This window comes from Oncorhynchus gorbuscha, unplaced genomic scaffold, assembly GCF_021184085.1.
Source record: "Oncorhynchus gorbuscha isolate QuinsamMale2020 ecotype Even-year unplaced genomic scaffold, OgorEven_v1.0 Un_scaffold_2668, whole genome shotgun sequence".
Taxonomy (NCBI): domain Eukaryota; kingdom Metazoa; phylum Chordata; class Actinopteri; order Salmoniformes; family Salmonidae; genus Oncorhynchus; species Oncorhynchus gorbuscha.
Window position 1 is genome coordinate 22112 of NW_025745127.1, and position 27326 is coordinate 49437.

Below are 27326 nucleotides of genomic sequence, written 5' to 3' on the forward strand. Positions count from 1 at the left end.
AATGCTTCACTGACTATGGTCCATCCATTAGATTTATTCTAAGGTTTTGGTGGCCAATATGCTCTAGTTGTTTTCTATCCTTTTATATTTCTACCGAGGTATAATACCTCTGTTGTTGCGCGTTATGGATACATGCAGTGAATACATTTGAACCGGACGAATGTATCAATATACAATACATTCTTTGGAGACGGTTTCCACAGCGACATAATAGTAACAACGATTCCCCGAGGGACGGGTACCGTAAGAAAGGTGGAGCTATGAAGCACTTTCCGTAACTGAGTCATGCATTACCAAGTACAGTAGGTCGATGCGCTTGCCTTTAGTACAGAAGCATACTCCGTCTATGTACGTCCGTTTTTACTGTGTGGGTGGGTCCATGGTAAAAAATAATGTTATTGTAGCCTATCATACGAAGGAACTATGGATGTACGACCAAGATAGGTTGTCACAGCAGCGATTGACTGCCATAATCGTATCCTTTATCAATGGTCCACTTTATGGGGATGTACTCCGATGCGCAAAACATCAAATCAGGATTCCTCGATGAGATGTTTGATGCTGGAACATGGAAGGTGCGAAATATTTGGGATGGGGTAAAGCTGGAGGTTGGCGAGGACGAAAGCCCGGTGGTCCTTCACAGTTTTACCCATTTGGACCCTGACCTACCACTATTTGAGGTAAGCCAGTGAGCTGTGCGTAAAGAACTCTACATCAATACCGAATGAGTAATTCTAGGCTCGTGGCCTAGAGCTAGTGTCCCTAAACTGAACATTTGGGATGTGGTAGTATCCTATTGATTTAGAGTCTTATCAAAATGTATAAAATGTAGGCCTACTGAAGTTTCCAGTGATGTTTCACAGTTTTTATATGGTTGTTATCATGACATAAGTACTGAGTGTCCTGTACTACCCACATTTCAAAGGAAGATTCAAAAGTGGGCTATGTTCCTTCTAATTTAGGCTACTATCTGCTGATGCTCAATACTGGCCTTATAGGCAGATGGGGAACGTGTAAAGAAGTACATATACCTCAGCACATATTATACTATGGGTCTGTACGTTTAACAGTTGTTTTTCACTGAGAGGTTGCCGCAAATAAAGCATTGGGGATGACTAATCAATTTGGTTGGCCTTACATAATGCCTTCTTCGATCAGAGGAGATCAGATGAGGACGAGAGCGTAATTGATACAGTGACTTTGAATGTTGTTAGTTGTTACATCAGATCCAGAATTGGCAGGCAAAACATATGTAATTCTGGGAAAGTGCCTATACACACCGTGTGTGTGTACTTACTGTATGTTACCAGTAACACCACCGTCTGGCATGCATGTTTCTAAATATGTTCAATATCCTTCTGAAGAATAAATGCTGCCTTAAGAGTTTCAACAAGCTTGTGAAAGGAAAGGCTGGAACTCAAACGCTCCATTATTATTAAAGACAGTATGTTTCCTTCATTTGTCACAAGTGTAGAGGGCAATTCAGTCTCCACTCCTACATCTACTAACTCTCTCTCTCCTGTAATCTAATCCTCTCCAGTAACACAATTACCTAATGCTTAATCCCCCTCTTTCATTGGCCTAGGAGCTGCCTCTACAATCACAACCATTCTTCTCCTTCAGCTGAGTCGGCATGGTGAATGTACAGTATTGGAATTCAATAGTTCAGTTGTGTATAAATAAACTCAGTCCATTGAAATGAATTTGACACTTCAGCCAATGGCTGTTGATTGCTTTAGGGCCCCTATAGCCCCTGTAACCCATATGCAGTTATATATCCTTGAGCTGAAATGATGGTGTAGTGAGAGTCTGTAAATAACTCGGGTCTATCTCAGGAGTGCTGTGACACAGGCTTGGCATAAGATTGATACTGTTATGGTCACTCTGTCATCTGAAATATTACATTACTGATAGTGGTACAACCAAGGGTAGAGAGGAGGAGCCACTTTGTCTTGTGGATGATGTCCTCACCCTGTATATGTGTGTCCTTCCTTTGGCCCTTGTCCATTAGCCATGGTTCATAGTCATCTAGCCAATGTACTGTTATGATGATAAAGTACTGCACTTTATAGGTAATTGTTTATTTCGGGTTTTGAGTTTATTAGGTCAATCAAAGAGATTAAACTGGTGATACTGGCACAAATTCTCCTTGGTAAAAGATGGCGGACCGTCATTGAAAAGTGTTATTGTTAATCATGTAATAATTAAAATATGAGGGCTTAAGAATTTAAAGAGTATTTCCACATTATGTGGTAATGAACAAATTGGACATATAATTTGTCAAACAAATAAGTCAATAGCAAATCATACTCTCCCTCCGAAGAGTTAATTGCAGACTTTGTTGTTGTTTTGTGTGTGTGTGTGTGTGTGTGTGTGTGTGTGTGTGTGTGTGTGTGTGTGTGTGTGTGTGTGTGTGTGTGTGTGTGTGTGTGTGTGTGTGTGTGTGTGTGTGTGTGTGTGTGTGTTGAAATGCTCTAAAAATGTCCTTTTTGTGAAGGAGACCATTGTTTGTTGGATCTCATCCTGAAGACTGCAGGCGGAAGTTTGACTGAGTACTGTAATGAGAAACTGTAGGTGGATTTGTAGCTCATTTGAATGGAGACGGAAAGGGAGAGAAAGGGAAAGGGAGAGGAAGGGAGAGAAAGGGAAAGGGAGAGAAAGGGAAAGGGAGAGAAAGGGAAAGGGAGAGAAAGGGAAAGGGAGAGAAAGGGAGAGAAAGGGAAAGGGAGAGGGAGAGGAAGGGAGAGAAAGGGAAAGGGAGAGAAAGGGAAAGGGAGAGAAAGGGAGAGAAAGGGAAAGGGAGAGGGAGAGGAAGGGAGAGAAAGGGAAAGGGAGAGAAAGGGAAAGGGAGAGGAAGGGAGAGAAAGGGAAAGGGAGAGGGAGAGGAAGGGAGAGAAAGGGAAAGGGAGAGAAAGGGAAAGGGAGAGAAAGGGAAAGTGAGAGGGAGAGGAAGGGAAAGTGAGAGGGAGAGGAAGGGAAAGTGAGAGGGAGAGGAAGGGAGAGAAAGGGAAAGGGAGAGGGAGAGGGAGAGGAAGGGAGAGAAAGGGAAAGGGAGAGGAAGGGAAAGGGAGAGGGAGAGGAAGGGAGAGAAAGGGAAAGGGAGAGGAAGGGAGAGAAAGGGAAAGGGAGAGGGAGAGGAAGGGAAAGTGAGAGGGAGAGGGAGGGAGAGAAAGGGAAAGGGAGAGGAAGGGAAAGGGAGAGGGAGAGGAAGGGAGAGAAAGGGAAAGGGAGAGAAAGGGAAAGGGAAAGGGGGAGAAAGGGAAAGGGAGAGAAAGGGAAAGGGAGAGGGAGAGGAAGGGAAAGTGAGAGGGAGAGGAAGGGAAAGTGAGAGGGAGAGGAAGGGAGAGAAAGGGAAAGGGAGAGAAAGGGAAAGGGAGAGAAAGGGAAAGGGAGAGAAAGGGAAAGGGAGAGGAAGGGAAAGTGAGAGGGAGAGGAAGGGAGAGGGAGAGGAAGGGAGAGAAAGGGAAAGGGAGAGAAAGGGAAAGGGAGAGAAAGGGAAAGTGAGAGGAATGGAAAGTGAGAGGGAGAGGAAGGGAGAGGAAGAGGAAGGGAGAGGGAGTGGAAGGGAGAGAAAGGGAAAGGGAGAGAAAGGGAAAGGGAGAGGAAGGGAAAGTGAGAGGGAGAGGAAGGGAGAGGGAGAGGAAGGGAGAGAAAGGGAAAGGGAGAGAAAGGGAAAGGGAGAGAAAGGGAAAGGGAGAGAAAGGGAAAGTGAGAGGGAGAGGAAGGGAAAGTGAGAGGGAGAGGAAGGGAGAGAAAGGGAAAGGGAAAGGGAGAGGGAGAGGAAGGGAGAGAAAGGGAAAGGGAGAGAAAGGGAAAGGGAGAGAAAGGGAAAGGGAGAGAAAGGGAAAGTGAGAGGGAGCGGAAGGGAAAGTGAGAGGGAGAGGAAGGGAAAGGGAGAGGAAGGGAGAGAAAGGGAAAGGGAGAGGGAGAGGAAGGGAGAGAAAGGGAAAGGGAGAGGAAGGGAGAGAAAGGGAAAGGGAGAGGGAGAGGAAGGGAGAGAAAGGGAAAGGGAGAGAAAGGGAAAGGGAGAGGAGAGGAAGGGAAATGAGAGGGAGAGGGAGGGAGAGAAAGGGAAAGGAGAGGAAGGAAAGGAGAGGGAGAGGAAGGGAGAGAAAGGGAAAGGGAGAGAAAGGGAAAGGGAGAGAAAGGGAAAGGGGGAGAAAGGGAAAGGGAGAGAAAGGGAAAGGGAGAGGGAGAGGAAGGAAAGTGAGAGGGAGAGGAAGGGAGAGAAAGGGAAAGGGAGAGAAAGGGAAAGGGAAAGGAGAGAAAGGAAAGGGAGAGGGAGAGGAAGGGAAAGTGAGAGGGAGAGGAAGGAGAGGGAGAGGAAGGGAGAGAAAGGGAAAGGGAGAGAAAGGAAAGGAGAGAAAGGGAAAGTGAGAGGAATGGAAAGTGAGAGGAGAGGAAGGGAGAGGAAGGGAGAGGGAGTGGAAGGGAGAGAAAGGGAAAGGGAGAGGGAGAGGAAGGGGAAGTGAGAGGGAGAGGAAGGGAGAGGGAGAGGAAGGGAGAGAAAGGGAAAGGGAGAGAAAGGGAAAGGGAGAGAAAGGGAAAGGGAGAGAAAGGGAAAGTGAGAGGGAGAGGAAGGGAAAGTGAGAGGGAGAGGAAGGGAGAGGGAGAGGAAGGGAGAGAAAGGGAAAGGGAGAGGAAGGGAGAGAAAGGGAAAGGGAGAGAAGGGGAAAGGGAGAGAAAGGGAAAGGGAGAGAAAGGGAAAGGGAGAGGGAGAGGAAGGGAGAGGGAGAGGAAGGGAGAGAAAGGGAAAGGGAGAGAAAGGGAAAGTGAGAAGGAGAGGAAGGGAGAGAAAGGGAAAGGGAGAGAAAGGGAAAGGGAGAGAAAGGGAAAGGGAGAGAAAGGGAGAGGGAGAGGAAGGGAAAGTGAGAGGGAGAGAAAGGGAAAGGGAGAGAAAGGGAAAGGGAAAGGGAGAGGGAGAGAAAGGGAAAGGGAGAGGGAGAGAAAGGGAAAGGGAGAGGAAGGGAAAGGGAGAGAAAGGGAGAGGGAGAGAAAGGGAAAGGGAGAGGGAGAGAAAGGGAAAGGGAGAGAAAGGGAAAGGGAGAGAAAGGGAAAGGGAGAGAAAGGGAAAGGGAGAGAAAGGGAAAGGGAGAGAAAGGGAAAGGGAGAGGGAGAGAAAGGGAAAGGGAGAGGGAGAGGGAGAGAAAGGGAAAGGGAGAGAAAGGGAAAGGGAGAGAAAGGGAAAGGGAAAGGGAGAGAAAGGGAAAGGGAGAGGGAGAGAAAGGGAAAGGGAGAGGAAGGGAGAGAAAGGGAAAGGGAAAGGGAGAGAAAGGGAAAGGGAGAGAAAGGGAAAGGGAGAGGGAGAGGAAGGGAAAGGGAGAGGGAGAGGAAGGGAAAGTGAGAGGGAGAGGGAGAGAAAGGGAAAGGGAGAGAAAGGGAAAGGGAGAGAAAGGGAAAGGGAAAGGGAGAGAAAGGGAAAGGGAGAGGGAGAGAAAGGGAAAGGGAGAGGAAGGGAGAGAAAGGGAAAGGGAGAGAAAGGGAAAGGGAGAGAAAGGGAGAGGGAGAGGAAGGGAAAGTGAGAGGGAGAGAAAGGGAAAGGGAGAGAAAGGGAAAGGGAGAGGGAGAGGAAGGGAAAGGGAGAGAAAGTGAAAGGGAGAGAAAGGGAAAGTGAGAGGGAGAGGAAGGGAAAGTGAGAGGGAGAGGAAGGGAAAGTGAGAGGGAGAGGAAGGGAGAGAGAGACGAAGGGAAAGGAAGGGAGAGAAAGGGAAAGGGAGAGGAAGGGAGAGAAAGGGAGAGAAAGGGAAAGGAAGAGGGACAGCGAGTGAAAGAGAGGGAGAGTGGCACTGAGGTTCAGGAAGGTGGAATGAAAGAAACAGACAGTGTCTGGAATGTTTAGGCCTGCATCCTGGAAAATAACTTTATTCCAAGTTTTTGAAACTTAATACCAAGTAAGTAGTTGTCTTTGACTTACTTCCAAACATGAATTCCTACTTATGTCCCAAACCGTAAGCTACTAATGTTATAGCAAGGATGTCGGCCTTGTTCTTGTCTGACAATTCCAAATATAATTTTTGTGGATACAGCTCCTGATATGAATTCACATAAAACAAAGAACATTCTGAACATTCAACTCTTTTTGTGCTCACAGGCCCTCTCTTAAAGAACAGCACTCAAAAGAAAATGAGTAAGACAAGCAGGTAATACACACTCGCATTTTACCCTTGCACACTAAGTTTTGTAAATCATAAACTGATGTCTACGGGACATTTTCTGCACAGTTTGTGTAATTTGTGTGTATATTTGTGTTTATAGTTGAGATTTTGCTCTAGAAAAAGTGATCCTAAGCTGTACATGATCTCATTGGCTTTCAACAGTCATTGTGTGTGAACGGAAGCTGCTGCCTGTGCTAGAGGGTCTCTGTTGGACTGCACTATTGTTTGTGTTGTGTATTTGTTTACTTTATTTCGGAGTAGATCTCTTTCTGGTGTGAGCTTTCTATGTGTCAGTTCCCTGAACAACTGTAGGAGAGGATGATTATGAAACCAGCTGTGGATTTGCCAACAATTTCCCAATAGCCAACACTATCAACAAACTACCGAAATACAATTATAAAAGTCGATTGTTATAGCGATGCTATGTGCATTAGCTGTAATAGTGCCATGTGACAATGTGTAATCAGGCACATGTAAAGAACGGATTATCTGCAACTGTTGGCTGAAGGATGGAGGTCTCTGTTGGCACTAGCTCAGAGTCCAAAGATCAATGCTTTGTTTATGTTGTCATTGTGGCTACAGCCTCGCTACATGCTATTCATAAGGTTTCTAAATGACTGAAGCTAACACATCCAGATAGATTTCTTTTTTTATAGATGGGATACATGGTACACACTGTAGGTGAGACCATGAATATGACCACTCATTGTCAACTTGCATTGACAGAGGAAGTTCCCCATTGATGTTTTCATTCGGACACAGTCTTGCATAAAAAGCGAGCTTGCAAAACAGAACCCATTCAAATGTTGCAGTTGTCGTGGTTACAGTGAGGTTCCTGGCCTGTCAAGTCAAGACTAGTTTTCATTCTTTCATTTTTGATGGACTTTCCAGTTAGAATTCGCTTTCCGATAAACTGATGACTTGTTTAAAAGGAGACTCTTCCCCACGTGAGTTTCATTTCCTTTCTTCCCTATTAGAGATTCACACCACTGTCTAGTATCTAGTCATCATCACACCCTTGTGACAGCAGCACCTGTTTGTCATAATGAGGAAGTTTACTTCAGAATGCATGGTGCCACTCTATTAGTGTGTGCTCAAGTACAACACTTGATCAAATCAACTCCAGATCCAACACTTAATTCAAAATTAACTCAAGTAGGCCTATCAACACTTGATTTAAAAAAATCAGCACTAATCAAATTATCATATGAACGAGTACTCACAGAATAATGAAAATCTGTCAATGAGATGGTGCGTGACAAAGGTCTTCGTAGTTTATTTGAATCTGATGGTGAACAGATGTAGGATCTTAATGTGATCACCTTGTTGCAGGATAACTTTATGGCAATGCAGGACATTTAAAAGGTGTAATGCATTTGAGATTTAAACATTTCCACTTTGAAATTTCAGGCTTGATTTTTCCTTACAAAACTGTATCTACGCATACAAAAAACTGTCCATTCATTATAATCCACATAATAATGAACATTTGTTGCTGCAGGATTATTTTCATGCTGTAGCAAACTGGCCTCGGATTATGATCCTACATCTATATATTGTATGTTTGTTATGGTGGCTCCTTTTGTGTTAGAACAACAGAAAGTGGAATTGAGACCCAAGGCACACGACTAGGGCTACCCATGACACCTCTTTCGCTGACTAAGCTATGAGTCAGGCAGAGAGGGAATATGACTGGTTAAGGCTAAATGGGGGAAGCTGTTTTCACTTACGTATATGTCTGTTTCCTGACCCTACTTATGCCCAGTTCCTGTGGCTCTTTGGGAGTTTCCTCTGGTTTCCATGGAAACCCGGTCTCTGGAGAGTCCCCTGACTTTTCTGCAGTTGTAAATAGGTCCTGTGTGGCACAGCCATACCACAGGCAGCCACAGTTCATCACTGTATACACATACACAGACTACACAAATAGAGTTTTTCACACAAACCTAATCTTATTTGAACCCTTTAATCTACATTTACATTAGGATTATGGTTTCTTTCTCCTTTTCATTCTTTCATTATTCAAGACCTGGTGAATCTGAATAGCACTGATTTGAGGCCTTGCTCCATGAACCTAGAGAGGTTGCCATTATGTTAATTAAGAGCAGGGCTGTGTTCCATTGGGTATAGATTGATAGGCCAGCAGCATATCTGTATGGCTCAGATGATAAGGGCTACTCTCACTGACAAGTCCAGTGCTGGTGTGCTCAGCCTCTGCCATACAAGGGAAAGGAGGATACCTAGTCAGTTGTACAACTGAAGGCATTCAACTGAAATGTGTCTTCCCATTTAACACAACCCTCTGAATCAGAGAGGTATGGAGGGCTGCCTTAATCGACATCCACATCATCGGCGCCTGGGGAACAGTGGGTTAAGTGCCTTGCTCAGGGGCAGAGCAACAGATTTATACCTTGTCATCTCGGGGATTCGATCCAGCAAACTTTCGGTTACTGGCCCAACGCTCTAACCACTAGGCTACAAACATGTAAAAAAAATAAAAAGATTTGTAACAACACTTCTGTTCACAAATAGGTTGCATCATTGATAGTATGAATATAGCACTTGAAATGGAAATGCAGCTGCTCCACTCCATGAAAACAGAGTAGTACAGAGTAGGCTACGACAAACAGCAGATGTCCTGAGGGAGAAGCTGCAGTATACCCAGCTACTGAAAGGTTCTAATATATGCCATTTAGCAGACACTTTTATCCAAAGCGACTTACAGTCATGTGTGCATACATTCTACGTATGGGTGGTCGCAGGAATCGAACCCACTACCCTGGCGTTACAACCGCCATGCTCTACCAACTGAGCTACAGAAGGACCATAGTGAATAGTGTGTGACAGATACACAAGTAAAGGTATGACTGATGTCTGTGGCGTGCTAGATTACTGTACATACCAGTCCGCCATAGAGGTCGGAAGCCAAAAAGTGATTCAACCGATGTTGCTTGGCTACCTGGGCCAAGTGCCTGGGATGCTCACTGTAAAGTCCTGTAATGTAAATGTAAATGTATTCTGCTACATGTACTGGTTATGTCAGACTGTGTGCGTTTAAATGACCGTTACTGTTTACAACATTCTGTGTTGGAGAGCTGGAGAGAAAAAAACAAATGGTGACAACAATCAACGACAGTGAACTGTTTTATGGCCTATTTCATTGGGCTTCTACACCTGCATTGCTGGCTGTTTGGGCTTTGAGGCTGGGTTTCTATACAGCACTTTGTGACATCAGCTGATGTAAGAAGGGAGTGGAGGCTGCTGAGGGGAGGACGGCTCATAATACTGGCAGGAATGGAGTTAATGGAATGGTATCAAACACATCAAACTGGTGGTTTCTATGTGGTTGATGCCATTCCATGGACTCCATTCCAGCCAGTATTATGAGCCGACCTCTCCTCGGCAGCCTCCACTGTGAGTGATAGAGAGATAGAGCAAAGGCCCGATCTCAAACGTTGCTTGTGTATTTCCAACATTTTGCTGTCTTTTTTCCCCCTGTAGAGCTCGACACAGGAGATCGGAGAGGAGGTGGAGGAGGGGGCAGTCTTCACCATCACCCTGAGGAAAGTGCAGCTGCACCAGTCGGCCAGTAAAGGGCAGCGATGGCTGGGCGTGGAGACAGACTCTGCTCTCAGCCTGTATGAGACATGTAAAGTACGCACCATTAAGGCTGGTACGCTGGAGAGGCTGGTGGAATACATGGTGTCTGCGTTCAGGGGCAAGGACTCCACCTACGTCACCATCTTCCTCTGCACCTACCGCTCCTTCGCCACCACCCGGCAGGTGCTGGGCCTCCTACTCAACAGGTACAGAGACTGTCGGCTATGAAGCTAAAACCACACCTGCAGGTGTACACACAAACACACACAAACTAACACAGTGTACGTGTCAGTCCCCTCTGTAGAACGTTGACAGATGTTGTCCTTCATGTCTTAGGTATGCCAAGTTTCAGAACCAGCCTGGTATAGACTTACACAGACACACTCAGGAGGACCACACAGAGATCAGACAGTAAGTGTCTGGGGAGACCAGCGTGTTCAAACAGTTTGATCTTTCAGAATTCTAATGTACCACTGGTGCTCTTCCCTCTCTGTCATCTGCACGTCTCCTCATTCCCTGCCTCTTCCCATCCGGGTTGTGTCTTGCAGCAATGTGTCGTCCATCCTGGGGGCGTGGCTGGACCAGTACTCAGAGGACTTCTGGAGTCCTCCACAGTATAGCTGTCTACACCACCTGATGTCCTACCTGCACCAACACTTCCCTGGCTCCGACCTGGAGCGCCGTGCACTCAACCTGCTGGCCCTCTTCCATCGCAGGCATCGGTGTGAGCCGGACCTTAACGGTGAGAGCCAGGATCGGGTTAAACTGGTCTGTGTCTCAGAGATATCAGGGATGATGGGGATGCTGATGCTTATTAAGGGCCTGTGGTGAACTGGTCAAATAGACGGTCATTTAGGCAGTCTGATTATTATCTCAGCTGTGTTTTCTTTACAGTGGAGCAGGTTGGCTGTCCGTTCGCCACGCAGGAAGAGAGTGTCTTTGAGGACGAGCTTCCTGCCCTGAACTTACTGTCCTTTGACCCCATCATGGTTGCTGAGCAGTTCACACTCATGGATGCGGTGAGACATTCCCCTCTTAATTTGAACTTGCTGCTCGAGTTCAAGTTACTTCAATTTCGTCTTCTTTGTGCTCACCCTTACTTACCCTTCTCTCTCCCTCCCCCCTGACATCACCCTGTAGGATCTGTTCCAGAAGGTGGTCCCCTACCACTGCCTGGGGGGCATCTGGTCCCAGCGGGATAAGAAGGGGGAAGGAGCACCTGGCCCCACCATTCGGGCCACTGTGGCCCAGTTCAACAGTGTCACCAACTGTGTCATCACCACCTGCCTCAGCAACCCCCGTCTGAAGCCCACCCAGCGGGCCAGACTGGTGGAGCGCTGGATAGAGGTGGCCAGGGTAAGGCATTAGACCCACTCTCTGGTTCAATCACTCAACAGTTAGTTTCATGTGTAGGTCATTGGGTCATGTCTGTTTTTGTCACTCCATGGGTTCTTTCTGTTGTGTTTAGGAATGTCGGATCCTCAAGAACTTCTCATCTCTGAGAGCTATCCTCTCTGCTCTGCAGTGTAACTCTCTCCACCGACTCAAGAAGACCTGGGATGAGGTGTCCAGGTGAGACAGGGGATCAGCGACAGAGGGATAACAGTTGGGTTGGAGGGTGTACTATTAGATTATGAATTGAACCAGGGGGGTTTCATGGTCAAGTTCCCCAACCACCAAAGAAAGCATCATTAGTGACATGGGTTTATGGTTGGGTTGATGGTAGAAGTTAAAATGTCATTTTATGTTGTTTTTTTTGCAGTGGTGGTTTAGGTGTGTCTTTGCCACTGAGATATCAGGTTCCTCTTTTGACCTATTTGACTTATTCTGCCAACAGAGAGAATTTCCGCACCTTCCGTGAGCTGTCAGAAATCTTCTCGGATGACAACAACCTCTCTCTAAGCCGAGAGCTGCTGGTCAAGGTGGGTCAATGATCAGAGGGAGAAGCGTGGATGTCGAAACGATTGTGTGCATAAATGACCCAAATGTTACACAGCACCTAGTAGATCTTTTAGGATAGGGACTGCATCAACAGCATGTGGTTGTGTCAAAAGTGGGGGTTGACAACTCAGTAGTTGACAGGAAATGTGGCTGGCTGACCCATTAATGCTTTATTGGCCCTCATCTCTATCTGTACAGCTGGGTCTCCATAGCAACCTGAACAAACTAGCTGAGACAAACTAGCTAACACCTTGTCTCCTCTCAGTTGCTCGCTCATTTATCAGTCATCATGAGTTGTACAACACTGTATAGAATCTTACCTTGTAGTGTTCCCTCTAAAGTGTATCAGATCCACCAGTGCAAGTGTCAGTGTGTTTGTGTTTTTCGAGAGGACTTGATATGCCTAACTGACCGCATGCCTGCAGAAGAAGAGCGTGTCACCAGTAGTCGTTCATATTTTACTCTTTCAACACGAGCTCAGTGCTTCTACCAGGACTAGAGGCAGGTCATATTCTCTTTGATGAAGATCACAGAGGATTAGAGAGCAGACAACGTATTCAGTTATATCTGAATCCTCCAAGATAAACATATTTAGTCTGCTCACCTGAATACATTCCTACACAAAGAAATAGACGTGCCCTCGTCGTTGTTATGCCTATTTAGCATAAGTTACTCTTTAACTGCCAGCATATTCTTTCACTGGTGAAATGGGGAAATTGCTTTGATGTCATACAAAGCCATTATGATTGGAAAAAGCAGAGTGTTTCTCCAACAGGTATTCCTATCCACATTCCTAGGCTATTAGGCGTGTAAATGAATTGGCCCTAACATTGAAACCTGGAGTCTTGTTGACGTACTTGTACATTGGCTGTGAATTGACAGAGGAAACCTGTGCTTGCTCAGAGGGAATCCCAGCTGACGTCATAGGCAGTTGGCAAGTACAGATAAGAGCACCACCCTAATGAGGCATGAGCCTGTAAGGGATATCCCAAGGCGTTGTCCTGCTTACCTCTGCTCCCACTTACCACTACTACTCTATCTATCTCGGCCAGCCCAACCAGGCCTGTGTAGGATTGCAAGCTCTCATTACCTGGGGGTGAAGAATCACTCTGGTTTGCACCATTCACAGAAACGTGAGAGTTAACTCGACAGTGCCCATACTGCACCCTCTCATATATTTGTGAATTAGTTAAGCCTGTCCGTCTACTCTTCTGAAATTGAATCATGGCCAATACCAGTTGTTTCCCATTTGGTTTTTGCACTGTTCTAGGCAGTTTTGTAAAACCAGATTCTCCTCCCTCTCTCTGCAGGGAGGGCACCTCCAAATTTGCCACCCTGGAGATGAACCCTAAACGAGCACAGAGGAGACACCAGCAGCAGAGACTTGGTGAGTCGAGATGTTTTTTTTTACATGGAATACCAAAGTCAACCACTTTATGCTGTTATTGTGTTCATAACCATCTAGTGGTTAGATGAGTGTTATTGCTCCTGTGGTCACTGCTCTCTCTGGACAACTCCCTCTCTGACTCTGTCTGTCCCAGGGGTGATGCAGGGGACCATTCCTTACCTGGGCACCTTCTCACTGACCTGGTCATGATGGACACGGCTATGAAAGACTTCACAGAGGTGAGAGTCTATCTCTATCTATCTCTGGATCCTGTAGCCTCTTCAGTCCACTTGTTAAGTCTCTGTTTATAGCAACATGAATAGTGCCCACATCTAATTGTTCTTTGTTCTCTATTCCAGAGTGGACTTATCAACTTTGAGAAGCGTGAGTAAATTAAATTCATATGTACCTATGATAAATAGGTGTTGGTAAACAGGAGACGCCCTGGTATTATGGTTGTGGCCCACCAGAGGTGACTGGCAGAGACTCACCTCCTGTCTCTCTCTGTCTCTCTCTCTGTCTCTCTCTCTCTGTCTCTCTCTGTCTCTCTCTCTGTCTCTCTCTCTGTCTCTCTCTCTGTCTCTCTGTCTCTGTCTCTGTGTCTGTGTGCAGGAGTTTGAGGTAATAGCTCAGATTAAGTCAGTAGTTGGCATCCAACAAACACAGTTTCACCCAGGACAGCCTCTTCAGGGATTGGTTCTCAGTAGTGGAGAGACTCAGTGAGACAGAGAGGTGAGGAGAGGGGCCTAAGTTTTTTAATGAAATGTAAATAATGAATAGAATCAAGTCTATGGTCATACAGTGTTGTCATTTCCATTCCTTTTCTCCACAGCTACACTCTGTCCTGTGAGATTGAACCGCTGTCTGAGTGTGCCAGCAACACTCTCAGGAGCCAAGAAGAACGGGGGCATCATGGAAAACGCTGAGCGAGTAAGTCCCATATAGTATAGACAACTTTTCACACTATCCCTAAATGTATTATACACTGAACAAAAATATGAACGCAACATGCAAAGTGTTGGTTCCATGTTTCATGAGCTGAAATAAAAGATTACAGAAATGTTCCATACATGGTAGTGAGCATTTCTCCTTTGCCAAGATAATCCATCCACCTGACAGGTGTGATGTATCAAGAAGCAGATGAAACAACATGATCAGTACACAGGTGCTCCTTGTGCTGTACACAACACAAGGCCACTCTAAAATGTGCAGTTTTGTCACACAACACAATGCAATTGGAATGCTGAATGCAGGAATGTCCACCAAAGCTGTTGCCAGATAATTTAATGTTAATTTCTCTACCATAAGCCGCCTCCAACGTGGTTTTAGATAATTTTACAGTTTGTCAAACTAGCCTCCACAATGTCCCAGTTCCTCCATGGCCTGCATACTCACCAGACATGTCACCAATTGAGCATGTGTGGGATGCTCTGGACGACATGTACAACAGCGTGTTCCAGTTGCATAAAAATCCAGCAACTTCACATAGCCATTGAAGAGGACTGAGACAACATTCCACAGGCCACAGGCCACAATCAACAGCCTAATCAACTCTCAACTCTAAGAGATGTCACACTGCATGAGCAAATGGTGGTCACACCAGATACTGATCATTTACTGATCCACTCTACCTTTCTTTTAAAGTATTGGTGACTAACAAATATTTTATTCCCAGCTGTGAAATCCAGAGATTAGGCCTAATTTATTTATTTCAATTGACAGATTTGCATGAACTGTAACTCAGTAAAAATCTTTTCAATTGTTGCATGTCGCGTTAATATTTTTGTTCAGTGTAGTTGAAAATTAGTATTGACATTTTTAGCGTACATCCTTACCCTGTGTTTTCCATTGTGTACAGTCTGATCTTTTTAGAGGTCCGGTTCTTATACGTCTCTGTGTTTTCCTCCATCTCAGTCGCCAGTTAACTGGAGGCCAGCTGCAGCAGTGCAGGAAGCTCCCACTCAAGTCGTTTTGACCAGTCTCACTTCAGACTGTACCAGGGAGGGGGAGTTGATAGTGGGGACACCCTCAGCGTCACCTCAGCCGGTTCCAGCGGCTCTGGACCTGGAGGATGTCAACTCCAACTTCCTGTCGGACTCACCGGACGCCCAAGAGAGAAAGGTGAGGAGGCGGACCATGGTCACATATGGGGAGGAGAACACCCACCAGATGCAGAGGCATTTCATTAGCTCACACATCCATCTTGATTTTTCTGAGATACTGAAATTACAGCATCACTGCAGCAATTTCAGTCCTGACATCGTCATGTCTTTGAATGAATGTTCTATAATGATTAAGGGCCATGTGAATTGACACCGACCCATGTACTTACTTTACCGGGCAGACTTTTGGCTAACTGTGGCTGTGATTTCTCTATAGAGCTCTACATCCTCAGTAGGCTTATTCAGCCTCTGCTTTGGGGAAAGAGTGGCAGACTCCTGATAACTTCACGGCATTTCTCCACTCAGCAACCTTTTCTTTCTAATCCTCTCACTCTAACACGAGGGGGTTTCTTCTTTCTAACCCTCTCACTCTAACATGAGGGGGGTTTCTTCTGTCTAACACTCTCACACAAGGGGGTTTCTTCTTTCTAACCCTCTCACTCTAACATTAGGGGGATTTCTTCTTTCTAACCCTCTCACTCTAACATGAGGGGGTTTCTTCTTTCTAACCCTCTCACTCTAACATTAGGGGGGTTTCTTCTTTCTAACCCTCTCACTCTAACATGAGGGGGTTTCTTCTTTCAACCCTCTCACTCTCACACTAGGGGTTTCTTCTTCTAACCTCTCACTCTAACATGAGGGGGTTTCTTCTTTAACCTCTCACTCTAACATGAGGGGTTTTCTAACCTCTTACTCTAACATTAGGGGGTTTCTTCTTTCTAACCATCTCTCACTCTAACATTAGGGGGTTTCTTCTTTCCTAACCCTCACTCTAACATTAGGGGGTTTCTTCTTTTAACCCTCTCACTCTAACATGAGGGGTTTCTTCTTTCTAACCCTCTCACTCTCAACATTAGGGGTTTCTTCTTTTTAACCCTCTCACTCTAACATTAGGGGGTTTCTTCTTTCTAACCCTCTCACTCTAACATTAGGGGGGTTTCTTCTTTCTAACCCTCTCACTCTAACATGAGGGGGTTTCTTCTTTCTAACCCTCTCACTCTAATATTAGGGGGTTTCTTCTTTCTAACCCTTTCACTTTAACATGAGGGGGTTTCTTCTTTCTAAACATCTCACTCTAACACGAGGGGGTTTCTTCTTTTCTAACCCTCTCACTCTAACACTAGGGGGTTTCTTCTTTTAACCTCTCACTCTAACATGAGGGGTTTCTTCTTTCTAACCTCTCACTAACATTAGGGGGGTTTCTTCTTTCTAACCCTCTCACTCTAACACGAGGGGGTTTCTTCTTTCTAACCCTTTCTTTTACACAGGGGTTTCTTCTCTAACCCTTTCACTCTCTCACAGGAGGGGGTTTCTTCTTTCACTTTTACACGAGGGGGTTTCTTTTTCTTTCTAACCCTTTCACTTTTACACGAGGGGGTTTCTTCTTTCTAACCCTTTCACTTTTACACGAGGGGGTTTCTTCTTTCTTTCTTCTTTCACTAACCCTTCACTCTCACATGAGGAGGTTTCTTCTTTCTAACCCTTCACTCTCACATTAGGGGTTTCTTCTTTCTAACCCTCTCCTCTAACACTCAATCTAACATGAGGGGGTTTCTTCTTTCTTCTCACTCTAACATGAGGGGGTTTCTTCTTTCTAACCCTCTCACTCTAACATTAGGGGGGTTTCTTCTTTCTAACCCTCTCACTCTAACATGAGGGGGTATCTTCTTTCGAACACTCTCACACGAGGGGGTTTCTTCTTTCTAACCCTTTCACTCTAACACTAGGGGGGTTTCTTCTTTCTAACCCTCTCACTCTAATACGAGGGGGTTTCTTCTTTCTAACCCTCTCACTCTAACACGAGGGGGTTTCTTCTTTCTAACCCTCTCACTCTCACACTAGGGGGTTTCTTCTTTCTAACCCCTCTCACTCTAACACGAGGGGGTTTCTTCTTTTCTAACCCTTCACTTAACACGAGGGGTTTCTTCTTCTAACCCTCTCACTCTCACACTAGGGGGTTTCTTCTTTCTAACCCTCTCACTCTAACATGAGGGGGTTTCTTCTTTCTAACCCTCTCACTCTAACATTAGGGGGTTTCTTCTTTCTAACCTCTCACTCTAACATTAGGGGTTTCTTCTTTCTAACCCTCTCACTCTAACATGAGGGGTTTCTTCTTTCTAAACATCACACTCTAACACGAGGGGGTTTCTTCTTCTAACCCTTCACTCTAACACTACCCTAACCCTCTCACTCTAACATATGAGGGTTTCTTCTTTCTAACCCTACTCTAACACTAGGGGGTTTCCTTTCTAACCTCTCACTCTCACACGAGGGGTTTCTTCTTTTCTAACCCTTTCACTCTTTAACACGGAGAGGTTTCTTCTTTCTAACCCTTTCACTTTTACACGAGGGGGTTTCTTTTCTTCACACGAGGGGGTTTCTTCTTTCTAACCCTTTCACTTTTACACGAGGGGGTTTCTTCTTTCTAACCCTTTCACTTTTACACGAGGGGGTTTCTTCTTTCTAACCCTTTCACTTTTACACCAGGGGTTTCTTCTTCTAACCCTTTCACTTTTACACGAGGGGTTTCTTCTTTCTAACCCTTTCACTTTCACACGAGGGGTTTCTTCTTTCTAACCCTTTCACTTCTAACACGAGGAGGTTTCTTCTTTCTAACCCTTTCACTTTTACACGAGGGGGTTTCTTCTTTCTAACTTTTTAACACTCTCACACGAGGGGGTTTCTTATTTCTAACCCTTTCCCCACTCTAACACGAGGAGGTTTCTTTCTAACCCTCTCACTTTTACACGAGGGGGGGTTTCTTCTTTCTAACACTCTCACACTAGGGGGTTTCTTCTTTCTAACCCTTTCACTCTAACATGAGGGGGTTTCTTCTTTCTAACCCTTTCACTTTTACATTAGGGGGTTTCTTCTTTCTAACCCTCTCACTTCATTACTTTCTCTAACCCTCTCACGAGGGGGTTTCTTCTTTCTAACCCTTTCACTTTTACACGGGGGGTTTCTTCTTTCTAACAAGGGGGTTTCCTTTCACTTTTACACGAGGGGGTTTCTTCTTTCTAACCCTTTCACTCTCACACGAGGGGGTTTCTTCTTTCTAACCCTTCACTCTAACATTAGGGAGGTTTCTTCTTTCTAACCCTTTCACTCTAACACGAGGAGGTTTCTTCTTCTAACCCTTTCACTTTTACACGAGGGGGGTTTCTTCTTTCTAACCCTTTCACTCTCACACGAGGGGGTTTCTTCTCACTTAACTAACCCTCTCACTCTAACACGAGGGGGTTTCTTCTTTCTAACCCCTCACTCTAACACGAGGAGTTTCTTCTTCTTTCTAACACTCACACGAGGGGGTTTCTTCTTTCTAACCCTCTCACTCTAACATTAGGGGGGTTTCTTCTTTTCTAACCCTCTCACTCTACAACACTAGTGGTTTCTTCTTTCTAACCCTCTCACTCTAACACTAGGGGGTTTCTTTCTAACCCTCTTAACACTAGGGGGTTTCTTCTTTCTAACCCTCTCACTAGGGGTTTCTTTCAACCCTCTTCTAACCTCTCACTCTCACTCTAACACGAGGGGGTTTCTTCTTTCTAACCTCACTCTCACATTAGGGGGGCTTCTTCTAACCCTTTCACTTCACTTTAAGACTAGGGGTTTCTTCTTCTAACCATCTCACTCTAACACTAGGGGGTTTCTTCTTCTAACCCTCTCACTCTAACATTAGGGGTTTCTTCTTCTAACCCTCTCACTCTAACATGGAGGGGGTTTCTTCTTTCTAAAGCTCTCACTCTAACATTGGGGGTTTCTTCTTTCTTACTTCTCTCACTCTAACATGAGGGGTTTCTTCTTTTCTAACACTCTCACACGAGGGGTTTCTTCTTTCTAACCCTCTCACTCTAACACGAGGGGGTTTCTTCTTTCTAACCCTCTCACTCTAACACTAGGGGGTTTCTTCTTTCTAACCTCCTCATTACCGTCCTCATCACAGACATTACTTCTCAGCTTCTCACCCTCATTATCTTTATACTGACGACTCATACTTTCACATTTCACATTTTATTTGTTTATTGCAGCATGCCACTCTGCAACAGAAGCTTGTTCTGTGGACTGTAAATGGTTGTAATCAATCTCTCTTTTTCTCTAGTTTTGGGAGTCCACCTCCCTGTCATCTCTCGACACCTCAGGGATGGGTTCCGGTTCCAGCAGTGCTTCGTCCTCCTCGGTGTCCTCCTCCACTCCTCTCCCAGGCGCCTCCCACTCCCACAAGCGCTCAGTCTCAGCCGTATCCTGCTACTTCCACCCTTTCCCTGCCCCGCTACAACCAGCAGGTGGATGACTGCTGCATCATCAGAGTCAGCCTGGAGGTGGACAACGGCAACATGTACAAGAGCATCCTGGTAAGACCAAGGAGGAGGAGCAGGAGAGAGTTATTTGATATTGATAGATTCATTTCTTGTGAAATGTTTTCCTTTGTGGAAAATGTTAATTGTTAGCAGAGGGCGGTTGATTCAATTAACAATGTCTGAGCCAGAGAAGAGATTTCAGGCACATCAGTTTTATATGTCAACTAAAAATGTGTTCTTATCTCCTGGTGCAGGTGACCAGTCAGGACAAGACGCCAGCAGTCATCAGGAAAGCCATGGTGAAACACAACCTGGAGCGAGAGAAAGCTGAGGACTATGAGCTGATGCAGAAAATCTCTGAAGAAAAAGGTAATATGATAATTTACCAAAGATATGTTAAAGGCCCCAAAACTTGATTTCCTGTGCTTTATATTTCCACAATATGAGGTTGGAATAATACTGTGAAATTATGAAAATGATAATAATGCCCATTTAGTGTAAGAGCTGGTTGGAGTTTTGGCCTGCCTGGTGACATCACCAGGGGGTAAATTAGTTAATGGACCAATAAAAAGAGTTCCAAACTGCTCTGCCAATAACAGCTGGTTTACTGTTTTCCCCTCCCCACTCAGACCAAGCAGTTACAAGCATTTTGCTACACCCTGCAATAACATCTGCTAAACACGTGTATGTGACCAATAAAATTAGATTTGAACCCTCCCAGACAGTCCTAGCAAAATTCTTCCTTGAGAAATGTCTCTTTGCTAATAAGCTATTTTTGTTTCTCTTTGACCATTTTAATTGAAAACTAGGTAACCGATTTAGATTGCGATCTAGGAGCAAATGGCAATTATGTTAGCATATTTCTTACAGAGACTACCGTTCTAAAACATGTTCTTGGGTTTAAAATAATCAATACTGAAACTTTCAGATGAAGTTTGTGAGTGAATGTTAAAGCAATTTTTCAACACCGGTTTGAAAAAACACTGAAGATTCATTGTCGTTGATCATGTGATGATGTTACTTTGAAAATAGTGCCACAGATAGAACAATGAGACAGATAATTCACTGGATGTATACATGTGGTAGTGATGGTAGTGAGAGGAACCCCGGTGGCCAGCAGTGTGATGATAGTGAGAGGAATCCCAGTGGCCGGCAGTGCGATGGTAGTGAGAGGAACCCCAGTGGCCAGCAGTGTGATGATAGTGAGAGGAATCCCAGTGGCCGGCAGTGCGATGGTAGTGAGAGGAACCCCAGTGGCCAGCAGTGTGATGATAGTGAGAGGAATCCCAGTGGCCGGCAGTGCGATGGTAGTGAGAGGAACCCCAGTGGCCAGCAGTGTGATGATAGTGAGAGGAATCCCAGTGGCCGGCAGTGTGATGATAGTGAGAGGAACCCCAGTGGCCAGCAGTGTGATGATAGTGAGAGGAATCCCAGTGGCCGGCAGTGTGATGGTAGTGAGAGGAACCCCAGTGGCCGGCAGTGCGACGGTAGTGAGAGGAATCCCAGTGGCCGGCAGTGCAACGATAGTGAGAGGAATCCCAGTGGCCGGCAGTGCGAAGGTAGTGAGAGGAACCCCAGTGGCCGGCAGTGCGACGATAGTGAGAGGAATCCCAGTGGCCGGCAGTGCGAAGGTAGTGAGAGGAACCCCAGTGGCCGGCAGTGCGATGGTAGTGAGAGGAACCCTAGTGTCCGGCAGTGCGATGGTAGTGAGAGGAACCCCAGTGGCCGGCAGTGTGATGGTAGTGAGAGGAATCCCAGCGGCCGGCAGTGTGATGGTAGTGAGAGGAACCCCAGCGGCCGGCAGTGTGATGGTAGTGAGAGGAACCCAGCGGCAGTGCGATGTAGTGAGAGGCAGTGCAGTGAGATGGTAGTGAGAGGAACCCCAGTGGCCGGCAGTGAGATGGTAGTGAGAGGAACCAGTGGCCGGCAGTGTGAGTGGTAGTGAGAGGAATCCCGGCCGGCAGTGAGATGGTAGTGAGAGGAATCCATGGCCGGCAGTGGCCGGCAGTGTGATGGTAGTGAGAGGAATCCCAGTGGCCGGCAGTGAGATGGTAGTGAGAGGAATCCCAGTGGCCGGCAGTGTGATGGTAGTGAGAGGAATCCCAGTGGCCGGCAGTGGGATGGATAGTGAGAGGAATCCCAGTGGCCCAGTGGCCGGAAGTGGTAGTGAGAGGAATCCCAGTGGCCGGCAGTGTGACGATAGTTAGAGGAATCCCAGTGGCCGGAAGTGCGATGGTAGTGAGAGGAATCCCAGTGGCCGGCAGTGCGACGATAGTGAGAGGAATCCCAGTGGCCGGCAGTACGACGATAGTGAGAGGAATCCCAGTGGCCGGCAGTGCGATGGTAGTGAGAGGAATCCCAGTGGCCGGCAGTGAGACGGTAGTGAGAGGAATCCCAGTGGCCGGCAGTGTGATGGTAGTGAGAGGAATCCCAGTGGCCGGCAGTGAGATGGTAGTGAGAGGAATCCCAGTGGCCAGCAGTGTGATGGTAGTGAGAGGAATCCCAGTGGCCGGCAGTGTGATGGTAGTGAGGAGGAACCCTGGTGGCCGGCAGTGGGATGATAGTGAGAGGAATCCCGGTGGCCGGAAGTGCGATGGTAGTGAGAGGAATCCCAGTGGCCGGCAGTGCGATGGTAGTGAGAGGAATCCCAGTGGCCGGCAGTGAGATGGTAGTGAGAGGAATCCCAGTGGCCGGCAGTGTGATGGTAGTGAGAGGAATCCCAGTGGCCGGCAGTGAGATGGTAGTGAGAGGAATCCCAGTGGCCAGCAGTGTGATGGTAGTGAGAGGAATCCCAGTGGCCGGCAGTGAGATGGTAGTGAGAGGAATCCCAGTGGCCAGCAGTGTGATGGTAGTGAGAGGAATCCCAGTGGCCGGCAGTGTGATGGTAGTGAGAGGAACCCTGGTGGCCGGCAGTGGGATGATAGTGAGAGGAATCCCGGTGGCCGGAAGTGCGATGGTAGTGAGAGGAACCCAGTGGCCGGCAGTGCAATGGTAGTGAGAGGAATCCCAGTGGCCGGCAGTGAGATGGTAGTGAGAGGAATCCCAGTGGCCGGCAGTGTGATGGTAGTGAGAGGAATCCCAGTGGCCGGCAGTGAGATGGTAGTGAGAGGAATCCCAGTGGCCGGCAGTGTGATGGTAGTGAGAGTAATCCCAGTGGCCGGCAGTGAGATGGTAGTGAGAGGAATCCCAGTGGCCAGCAGTGTGATGGTAGTGAGAGGAATCCCAGTGGCCGGCAGTGTGATGGTAGTGAGAGGAACCCTAGTGGCCGGCAGTGAGATGGTAGTGAGAGGAATCCCAGTGGCCGGAAGTGCGATGGTAGTGAGAGGAATCCCAGTGGCCGGCAGTGTGACGATAGTGAGAGGAATCCCAGTGGCCGGAAGTGCGATGGTAGTGAGAGGAATCCCAGTGGCCGGCAGTGCGACGATAGTGAGAGGAATCCCAGTGGCCGGCAGTACGACGATAGTGAGAGGAATCCCAGTGGCCGGCAGTGCGATGGTAGTGAGAGGAATCCCAGTGGCCGGCAGTGAGACGGTAGTGAGAGGAATCCCAGTGGCCGGCAGTGTGATGGTAGTGAGAGGAATCCCAGTGGCCGGCAGTGAGATGGTAGTGAGAGGAATCCCAGTGGCCAGCAGTGTGATGGTAGTGAGAGGAATCCCAGTGGCCGGCAGTGTGATGGTAGTGAGAGGAACCCCAGTGGCCGGCAGTGGGATGATAGTGAGAGGAATCCCAGTGGCCGGAAGTGCGATGGTAGTGAGAGGAATCCCAGTGGCCGGCAGTGCGATGGTAGTGAGAGGAATCCCAGTGGCCGGCAGTGAGATGGTAGTGAGAGGAATCCCAGTGGCCGGCAGTGTGATGGTAGTGAGAGGAATCCCAGTGGCCGGCAGTGAGATGGTAGTGAGAGGAATCCCAGTGGCCAGCAGTGTGATGGTAGTGAGAGGAATCCCAGTGGCCGGCAGTGAGATGGTAGTGAGAGGAATCCCAGTGGCCAGCAGTGTGATGGTAGTGAGAGGAATCCCAGTGGCGGCAGTGTGATGGTAGTGAGAGGAACCAGTGGCGGCAGTGGGATGGTAGTGAGAGGAATCCCAGTGGCCGGAAGTGAGATGGTAGTGAGGAATCCCAGTGGCCGGCAGTGCAATGGTAGTGAGAGGAATCCCAGTGGCCGGCAGTGAGATGGTAGTGAGAGGAATCCCAGTGGCCGGCAGTGTGATGGTAGTGAGAGGAATCCCAGTGGCCGGCAGTGAGATGGTAGTGAGAGGAATCCCAGTGGCCAGCAGTGTGATGGTAGTGAGAGGAATCCCAGTGGCCGGCAGTGGAATCCCAGTGGCCAGCAGTGTGATGGTAGTGAGAGGAATCCCAGTGGCAGTGGATGGTAGTGAGAGGAATCCCAGTGGCCGGCAGTGCGATGGTAGTGAGAGGAATCCCAGTGGCCGGAAGTGCGATGGTAGTGAGAGGAATCCCAGTGGCCGGCAGTGCGACGATAGTGAGAGGAATCCCAGTGGCCGGCAGTGTGATGGTAGTGAGAGGAATCCCAGTGGCCGGCAGTGCGACGATAGTGAGAGGAATCCCAGTGGCCGGCAGTGCGACGATAGTGAGAGGAATCCCAGTGGCCGGCAGTGTGATGGTAGTGAGAGGAATCCTAGTGGCCGGCAGTGAGATGGTAGTGAGAGGAACCCCAGTGGCCGGCAGGGAGAAGATGGAACGAGATGGATTTTGGACGACATTCTGCAAATTTTCTCATCGATTAAACATTTAATCTCAATGCAGTTTTCAATTCCCAAAACAAAAATACGTAACGAACAGAGTGGACTAAGTTTTGTAGACTTTACCCTTTGCCAAAGTTTTAAAAATTGCGTTGTTTAGGAGTGCAAATGCGAATTGAGTTATTGCACACGCGCACTTCAAAGTAAGCGTTCCCTAACGGAAATATGCAAATGATATTGAGATAAAAATGGCTGCATTGGACCTTTCGTTTTCACCCATATAATACTTTTCATTATCAATCAAACAGATTGTCATTAATAGTATATCAATTTGTTGTACTTACCACCGACACTTATCTCCATCCATCTTGCATAGTGTCCTAATTTATGAATTACTTACCTGGAAAACAAATGTTTTTACTAACAGTATATACACCTCTCCTCTCACCCTACAGAGCTGCGGATCCCAGACAATGCCAACGTTTTCTATGCCATGAACTCTACCGCCAACTATAACTTCGTGCTGAAGAAACGTACCTCATCCAAGACAGGCCGGGCCAAGAGTGTAGCCAGCTCTACGCTGCCCCGCATGAAGCAGAAGGGCCTGAAAATTGCCAAAGGGATCTTCTGAGGGCGAGTGCCCCACCTCTCTGTCAGTCTTCTGGATTAAGGCCCTCTAAATCCACCTACACTAAAGTATCTGAGAACTATACTAGAGATGGAGCCTAGTGAAAAACAAGAACTGTCTGCATGTATCATAAACAGGCAGCAAAGCAGGAGAAGCAATTACCGGTATCAACACAATTGTGTCCAGACCAGGACTCTCCAGACAAGCCTGAAGAGACTGGTGTCTTCTTGGCTCAGGCCTTGATTATTGGGAGCTTAACAATGTGCTGTCCCTAACCCTCCGTGCCTGAGTTTGTGTCAATGGTGTTTACAGATATTTGGAATATCTGGTCATGTTAAATACTCTCTCTGACTCTGTGATGATAAGAGGGGTGTTAGTAAATATAGTAAAACAGGAGCACAAGGAACGTACAGAAAACTAAAGTGACCTGGTGTGATTAGATAGAGATGTGCTCCTTTGTAAGTTTGAAGAGTTTACTGCAGATGCTGCCATATTGAATATAGGTTCAAGTCTGTGCCCATTTCAGAGCAAACAAGGTGTGAATAGTGTACTCTCTACTTAGAGCAGCCAAGAGACACATCTTGTTATATTAAATTATAACCACTACAAGGAAGAAGGATGTAGCAATGGAGCTCAATATGCTCAAACAAAAAAACATTAGAAAGATTACAGAGAGTTAGGTGTAAAATAAGAGAAAAGCGTGATAGAGATACAGTATTATGGTATTTAAGAAATACCCAACTTCACAGCATAATATCAGCATTACTTTGCAATGGACCTTTATGTTTGACGATGTTCCCATTACAGTTAGGCTATTGCTTTAGTTGTTTTTGCCACCATTTCCTTTGCTATGGGGCTGCTGCTAAATATACATTTTCTCAAGGTCAATAATTCACCGTCATTTATTTTTGGGGGGTGAGGTCAGGCATGACTTTGGGACTTTCATACGACTGCATGGTATTGAGTATCACTGAGTGATTCAGGGGCTCAGAGGACAGCATCTCTATATGGAAAACTATCTCTGTATGGAAAACAACGGTTTACATCCCAGTACTGACAGTGGGATAGTGGTATCATGTATAATCTGTAACTGCCTGATGATTCCCCTTATGGCTGCCCAACCATATGCAAGAGGAGTTAACAATCCTCGCCTCAAAAGAAAGCAGTGCATCAAACCCCAGACAGGCTTCTTCTTACTTACAAGCAGACAAGAGTGAGATGAATGACACCAACTCTGAAATTATTACAAGCATGATAGTGGTCTTTTCATGTCATGGAATAGACAACCAAAAAGTTGTCATTTCACTGACATTACATGCCTTTATTGCTCAGTGCTGTATGCTGGTCCCAACCCCTTCAGTTGCTTTTTAAATGTGTGTCCTTTCCTTGATGACCATGGTAGGACCATAGAGATGAGTAATAGCAGCATGGTAGAGACTGCCCCGTGATGTTAAGAGTTCTTTTTGGGGGGACATACATAGCATACTGATCGGTTATCTCTTCTGGGCTGTGTCACTGAGGGTATTCAATTAACGCTCCGGACTTCCCCGGGTGAACTGGGTTAGCTTTAATTGCATTAGTTTTGTAACCGGGTTGCCTCCTAGGAGTGAGCCATGTACCCCGTTTTGGCCGATGGCGAAGTTGGCTCTAAACAAAAGTGACGTAGGTTAAGCACATGGTTTAATGACTATGATTCTGTGTTTTCACATGCAGAAGTGATTGCTTTTGATTTTTAAAAAGGCTTTAACTGCCTTCCCAATGAAAACTAATTTGAAGATTCAAACATATTTTATGGAAAAAGAGATGTATGTTTCTGAACGATTCAGGATGCTGCCTTGTTGACAACATGACCGAGCAGCACAAATTACAATTCGATTTGAGAAGGGTACTCCTCCCTCACCGCTTTGGCCCAGTCACGTCATGGGCCATAGCCTGGTGCACTTAATCGAACTCCCTCACTGTGATTTGCTCCCTTACACTGTGATTGGGTCTTTGCCGATTGCTCCGATTGGCTCTCTTCTATGCAGAGCACTGTGAACACACATTCTCTCTCTGTCTCTCTCTCCATTACGACACAATTAAATGGGGAAAACGCAACCCTGATGGAGAATAGATAGAGGTCCATGTGGTGGTAGAAAATATTTCAGGCCATGGAGAAAGGTGGCTGGTTTACCCCTTCCTATATGTACCAAAGAGATGAGTAGAGGGAGGGAGGGAGGGAGGGGGAGGGAGGGAGGGAGGGAGGGAGGGGGTCTGTTACTCTCAAAATACAATGTTTGTTTCATTTCTCTATCACTTGCTTTTTCTCGGGGAGATTGCCATTTCTGAGTGTTATGTTCTGAACACTACAACAACAAGAAGCTCAGATACACTGTTCAAGCCTAGGTGGCAGTGTGGTTACTACTGGTTACCCTTGGAGAAACTGAACCACTTAGCAACAGGAACTCATTTGACTCTT

The 27326-nt window shown here is 46.6% G+C and overlaps 1 pseudogene; it reads left to right on the forward strand.

Moving 5' to 3' along the window:
- On the forward strand, positions 1 to 25983 carry LOC124017523 (annotated as a pseudogene).
- Positions 25984 to 27326: the final 1343 nt, after the last annotated feature.